This window comes from Manis pentadactyla, chromosome 4, assembly GCF_030020395.1.
Source record: "Manis pentadactyla isolate mManPen7 chromosome 4, mManPen7.hap1, whole genome shotgun sequence".
In the NCBI taxonomy this organism is placed as follows: Eukaryota; Metazoa; Chordata; class Mammalia; order Pholidota; family Manidae; genus Manis; species Manis pentadactyla.
The window spans coordinates 145,980,781-145,987,818 of record NC_080022.1 but is presented as its reverse complement, the minus strand read 5'-3'; the positions used below and the strand labels follow the sequence as shown (position 1 = coordinate 145,987,818).

Below are 7,038 nucleotides of genomic sequence, written 5' to 3'. Positions count from 1 at the left end.
AAGGACCTAGAACACTGTTGAAGTGTGGAGTGATTGAAAAACTAGAAATACCAAGTAGTGGGCCAGGCACTTGACACAGCAGATCTCATCTAATTCTTATCCACATCCTGAGACACATGTTACTATTTCCATTTTGCAGGGCTTGTGACTTGGGTGGGTTTCCTCAACCACTAATTTTTAGAACTGGGGTTCAAACACCGGTGTGTCTTGGTCCTGGTCCAAGGTTCTGCTGCTCTGCCATTTCCTGGGACAGTAGCTCCATCTCCGCATGGAAAGACGTGGGGTGGGAGAAGCCCCAAACAGGCCACTTCCTCTCACCCACCTCTCTCCCTGGCTCACTCAGCAGGGACAGCTCCTACTCGTTTTCTCAAGATCCTTATCTGCTCCTCCACTCAGGGAAGTTACCCCACACCTTGCACACCACCCAGGAGAGGTGGCAGGAGTTTTCCATGTGGTCACTGGACACGAATAACGTTCTCTTCTCTCTGTGACTTCCCCACCTCTGCACAAGGTCTGGGAAACCCCACCGAGGCCTTCTAATAAAAAGCTCTGGCACTGCAGGATGGGTCAGGGGGAGCTCTTAGCTCCACCAGATGCATTGAGGCTGCTCCACAGGGGCCTGCGCCGCACTGCCCAAGATGAAGCTCGTCACTACGGCCCTGGCATGTCTGCTGCTGGCTACGATGTGGCCGCAGGATGTGGACAGCAAGAGCAGTGAGTGGGGCTGGAGGCACCTTGGGGAGGGCAGAGGTGCAGGCAGGCACTCTGGGGTTGGAGCGGACTCACTGCCTCCCTCTCCCCTCCTCTGGGAAGAATACTTGCAGGAGAGGCAGAATGGAGGACTTGGGTGGGGTGGGGCAGGGGCGCCAATCCGAGAACCGTGAGTCTGGGGCAAAGCCAGATGGCTGAGCTGCTAGCTTCAGCAAAAGGAAGCCCTGCCTCACCCAGGCCTTGCAGACTGATGGAGGGGAACTGGGAGGCTACGTAGGCCAAGCCTGAGGTCCAGAGCAGGGACTGGGTTTTGTTTCCACAGTGTAACAGGCAGAGTTGGCAGTCAGGACTTGGGGCTGTAACAGCTGGCTCACCTTGGGCAAGTGACTAACTCTCAAATTCTGGGTTCTCCATCAGTGAAATGGGATCGATAATGCCCACCCCCCGAGGCTGTTGAGAGAATACTGACCTAATACGAGGCACACGAAAGGGGCTTTGTAAACAGTAGAACTAGGAGGAAGGAACCAGGATTGGAACGCAGTTCTCTGGGGTTGCGGGTGGGAGAGAGCGTGCTCACGGCTCACAGCACAGTGGCTGTGAGTGGGGGCTGGGGGCCCGGGGAGGAGGGCCTCGTGGAGAGGGAGTGGGGAGCTGCCTGCTGAGTGTGTGGACGCTGTTGCCTGTCATTCCATCAGTTTGAACTCCTTGAACAGTTCCTAATCCTGCCCCAGGTCCATGGATCACAGTTGCCCTGCATGTACCAGACTCACTAGGCCCCCAGAGTGTGGGGTCTAGAGCCCTTGAGCCCCAATATTGGGGTGGAACTATACACTCATGGTGGGCTGTCAGAACTGGAAGGGCTTTTAGAAATCGGTCTAGGAAGTCCTATTTCACAGATGGGAGTCTGTGCTCATCTTGATCAAGGCCACACAGCTCGTGTGTGGGGAGCAGGGATCTGAATTCCAGTGTCCCAACTCTCCCTGAATATAGAACTAGGTGGCTGGTGACACAGTGCTGCACCAGAGCCCCCTGGATGTGGTAGTCCCCAAGCCTGGGCCTGTCCCAGAAGGCATTTTTTTGGTTGTTTTTTAAAGCATCTTGGATGCAAAAAACAAAGTCCTGGTTGAGAAATGGATGCAAACCATTTTTGTGCTTCTTTCCTAGTGATTGTGTCATCCTCCAACTGTTGCTACACATTTGTGGAGAAAAAGATTTCCCAGAAGAGAGTTCAGTGTTACAGAAACACCAGTTCCTCCTGCCCCTACCATGCTGGTATAATGTGAGTGGCCCTCCCTGTCAGCCCCCAACTCCCTCCTGCAGGGAACAGAAACCGGCCCACATGCAATTAGAATGGCAGACACGAGATGGAGCTATTCACCACCAGATTAAGGTTTCCAAACCCAGCCCGCGAGGCCGTCAAAACCTTGGGTGCAGAGCCGGGCTGGGCGCTTGGGGGAGCGCTGCGCTTCCTCGTAGGTACCAGGAACTGGGCTCCCCCAAGTGACTTGCTTCTTGGAGCACCAAGCTATCAAGAATTATATCTTAATACTTTGTACCCAGGGGAAGGAATTGTTTAAAATCTCCAGGAATTACTGCGTAGTGGAAAAAATAAGGGGTAGGGGTCACAATTAGTGCCTGCTTCTGGATTTGCCAACCTCTAGCCTTGGGCGACCGTGGGCACGTAACTCGCCTGCACCTTATTATCTGGACATTCCTCTGCATCTTTAGCTGGGGAGAGGCTTCAACATGAAGCTTGACTGAGGTCGCTTACTCTTGCCACTCAGTGTCTTTAAGGCACTTTCAGTGTATTATTTCTGCTGAGTTTCTTGGGGCACACACTTTCATTATCATGAAAACTGAAGTTCAGGGAAGCAGAGAGATTTGTCTAAACTCACTCAGATAATAAGGGCAGAGTTGGTCTATAGCTTAGATGATAGCCATATTTAGGAGGTGGGCAGTCCAGAAAAGAAACGCATGTACAAACACACACAGGGACCCCAAAGCAATGACTGAGGATCCCAGATGGACACAGACACATGAAAAGATGGAGCAGGAGTGGGGGCCCTCGGAGATATTCTAGGTGGAAATTTTCCGGGCTAGCTAATCCTCAGAATGTCTCCAGCCTTCACTCCACGCTTGTACACTGAACTGTGCTCTCCAGAAAAGGGGTTCAGGAAACTCAATTTGATAAGCTCCCCTGAGCTTGGGTGTCCCTCCCAATGTGTGAGCCACACGTCTCATGCAACGACTTCATTTTACAGGCCCAGAGAGGCAGCTTAGGGGCACCCAGCAGCGAGGAGTGGGAGGTGGGACTTGTGTGTGGCACCCAGGGGTGACTCAGATGACTCAGCTCTTTTGTTCTCTGCCCACAGAGTCGAGCTGAAGGGAGGCCAAAAGATCTGTGCCTTGAACACAGCCCGATGGATTAAGAATGTGTTAAAAGGGATAAAAACCTGCCCGTGAAAGCACATGTGAGCAGATTCTTTTCCACCCTGGACTCCAGAGACCTCATGGTGTCACCTGTCCCTCCAGCCTCTAACCCCACATCAGTCCTTTTGCCCAACTTTGCCAGGTTGTGGAGGGTCTGCTTGGTCTTGATAAGCTATGTTGTTGCACTTTACATATTTAAATTTTGGAATCTTCATCTCCTGCTTCCCTGGACCTCTTGTACCACAGGAATTCCGGGGTGCAAATTTGATTGGCACTGGGGGCCTGGGGACAGGGGCATGTGGGGGGGGGAGAGCGGGCACACTTGTTGGACTTGGTGCCAGTCCTCCTTGTCAATAGGATCCAATAAATGACTGACATCTCCCAGCTGACTGCCTTTGTCCTGGGGTGTGAGCGTGCATTCACAGCTGTGATGCAGATTCTCTGCTTCTGGGTTTGGCGGTGAGGGTAGGCTCAGTGAAGCAGCAGGCAGGGAGCTGGACTGAGTCCATGTCTGGGTGCAGGAGCCTCTCCCTCCCTTTCGTGCCCAAAGGGGCTGATGTCATCCAAAAGTCACAGCTGCCCTAGCGGGAGGGGATCTTGTGAGTTCTTCTGCCTCTAAGATGTTGTTAACCCCATTTGATAGATGAGGTGACCAAGGGCTGGAGAGGGACACCAACAGGCATGAGGATACAGAGCAAGTCAGGGAGAGATCTGGCACTCAAGCCCAGGGCTCCTGCTTCCCAGGCCAGAACTCCTTCCCGTGTTCCAAACTGCCAAGTGACCACCTGACCCAGCCTGGCTCAGGAACCCTCTCTCCACTGGAAAGACCCTGCAGAGTTGGTTAGCAGGAGCTTGTCCTGGGAGGGAAGGGTCCTGGTGAGTGTGCAGGCCCAGGTGGGTCCTAGATCTTACAGAGGTGCCAACGCAGCTCATCCTCTCACCTGGGGAAAGGCAGCCTTGGGAAGAGCAGGAGAACCCTTCACGAGCAGGAAGATGAGGCCCTGTCCCTTCCAGAGGGACAGTCAAAGGCTTTAGCTTGTATAATGCATAACTCTAGGGAGACTAGCAAAGGAGGGAAGTAAATTCTGGATCTCAGGGCTGGCACCCTTTAAAGGCCAGTGTGGTGGCTTTAGGGGAGAAATTCCCTGCTTTGCCCCATCTCCTCTTGCCTGGACTATTGTAGTAGGGTGCTCTCAGTTCTCCCTTGACAGCTTTATCCTGCCCATGGCCACAGGCTTCTCTTCTCGGCCTCCCCTGCCCTGGCATTCCCCTGCCCTGGCATCCCCCTGCCCTCCTGATGGCTCCAAAGCCTTCAGTACATACCTCCTGCCTTCAGAACTAACTCCAAACTCCCCATCTTGGTATTGCAGTTCCTCTAAAACCATGCCTCAACCTTCCTTTCTAAGCAACTCTAACGTTTCCGTTCTGGAGCCCGAAGTGACGAAATGGGGATTTTTCCTCCAGGCCTCCTCCTCACTTTTCTATTCTGCACCTCTTCTAGAGAATCTTTGCTATGACTATGCTGTGCTATCCTCCAAGGCCAGTTGTGCCCAAGTCCCACCCTCTCTGTCAAGTCCAGGGCTAACTAGGACTGGGGCATCTAGTGGTCCCCTGGGGGTCAGGTGCACGTAATGTCTGTATTACTCTGGGGACTGCTCAGTGCCGGGAGGCATATGGGTAGAGGCCAGTTAGAAGCTGATGCTAGCGACTGGAACACTCGTTCTAGAATATGCTGGGATGGCAAGCCAGGCCTTCCCTGACACATTCAGAGGAGCCCAGGTTGGCCACTGGAAAGGCCTCGCTATATCCTCATTCCTCTGGCGCCCCTGCCATCCACCTGCACCTCGGAGCACTGCTTACTGGTCGGGCTAAGAAACACTATTAGAGATTTTAAACAAAGTGTATTTTCTGCAAAGAGTCAGCAGGCTTATGAATTGCATTCTTCTGTTACATATTTAGTAACACCTTCCAATCACAAGGCACTCTCCTCCCTAGACTGCCTTCATCTCCATGATCCTCAGGGAATGCTCACAACCCCTGGAAAGTTAAGCAGGAGGGAGACCTGCTCCCTCCAGGGGAAAGATCTGGGGCTCATCAAGGAACCAATTGGCTTGAGCTCTTGCTTTTTTTTTTTTTTAAAAAAAGATCACCAGTATTCAAAATAAACACCAAACCAGCAACAATTCAAATACTATTAAATATTACTTATGACATAGTACATTTTATATCCCAAACAGAAACCACCCTACTTGAAAATGACAGCAAAATTAGTCCAGGGTATAGACAGGAAGGCTGGAGGAGAATAAACAGTCATTTCTCATACTCCAGCTTCGTCTCAGTGGTTGGAAGAGTTCTAGTCTTCTGGGTATGAGATTGTTGATCTAGGTGTTTCATGTAATTCTGGACCCACATCTCCTTTGGGGAGACACAGATGTCCTTGCCCAGTTTCATTCTGAGGCTGAGGGTGAAGGAGTGCCATACAGTTAGATGGAGCTCTTTGAGGGTTTTACCTAAGAGATGACTCACTGGATTCCAAAACCTGCTTGGCCCACATGCTGTAGGTAAGGGGGCCACCCTGGGACAAGAGGAAGTAGGGGTGTGGGAAGAAGGGGCCTGTGGAGGTAGTTGCCATTTTTGCCACCCTAGGAGGAGCTGGCCTGGCATCTGCCAAAGCGGCGTGGGGGTGTGAGCTAGGCTGTTTAGGGAGTGAGGTGGCCCTCTCTGGGCCAGTTTATGATGTAATAATAGATGGCTTTGGATTACATAGTCTGGGTAGATCTTATCCTCTGATATAAGATCCCAAATTAGCCTGACGTCTGTCTTCTGGGGCAGAACTTTGAATTGGAGGTGGGGAGGGAAGGGGAGGGGGGAAGGAGGTCGGGTTTTCTACCCACATGACAGCTTCTGGGGACATTGGCTGCTGGTGATTCGATAGCTCTTCAACTTCTGCAAGGGGATCCTCTTATTATTAAATGTAAAACAGCAAGTGGACAGGGCAATGAGTGCATCTAGAAATAAAGTCACAAAGAAAAGGCCTTTTAGGAAGTGCTCGGGTTTCCTCAGCATGAATGCAGCAGGACGTGTCTGTGGGGGAAGGAAAGCAAAGAGTTAGGAATGGATCTGATGTGCCCCAGGTCCAGTGCTTCCACCCCGGTCCCGAGGCGGGGTGGGACCTGGAACATGTGGCTTAAGATTTTGAAGTCCCTTCTCTCAGCGGCACGGTGGGGATGCCTCACTGCTGAGCAGGAGAGGCCAGTGTGACAGGTCCTGGATATGGCCCCCAATCTGCAGAGTTTGGGAAGATCAACTAGAGTCAAAGAGAAGACCCTGGATTTGGAGAGGGCAGCTTAGGTTTTATTCTGGTTCTGGGATGACTGCAGGTGTGGGGGTAGGACCCCTCCTAGGCCCCACCTGGGCTTCAGCTGTCTGTCTATAAAATTAGATGTGTTAAGTGCAGCTCTGAGGATCCCTGGTGCTCTGATAGGCTCAGAAGTGGGACAGTTTGACTTAGGCCTTCCAAAAAGGAGAGAGAAATGGAAGAAGAGGGAGGGAAAGAAGGAGAGAGACGGAGCTTACCTGGCTGAGCGAGCATCTGGGTGCTGAAGGTGGCTGTTGTGAGCAGCAGGCACAGAAGCGCTGCAGAGACCATCAGGTCGGAGGCTGGGCGTGGGACCTTCAGGGCGAGATGGGTTCTGAGGTTGGCTCAGCCTGTCTGCTCCTCCAGCTGCTCTGCCTGCCTTTTATAGGAAGCAGTCGGTGGGGGAGCTCCCAGAGGGATGGACAGGGTCATGGTCAAGTCCAGATGGAGAGGGGTCCTGAATTTGCTGAGCTGGAGGCTGGGCTTCCAAGGAGTTTTCCAGGAAATGCAGGCGGGAAGCTGTGGGCTGCAGCAGGGCG

The 7,038-nt window shown here is 52.4% G+C and overlaps 1 long non-coding RNA gene across 1 annotated transcript; it reads right to left on the bottom strand.

Annotated features, from left to right (window-relative positions):
• Positions 1 to 5,319: 5,319 nt before the first annotated feature.
• On the bottom strand, positions 5,320 to 7,038 carry LOC130683677 (uncharacterized). Its single transcript, XR_008997568.1, has 3 exons — positions 6,718 to 7,038; positions 6,036 to 6,149; positions 5,320 to 5,599 (listed from the first exon to the last, which is right to left on the bottom strand). It is a non-coding gene; the product is annotated as an uncharacterized LOC130683677 (long non-coding RNA).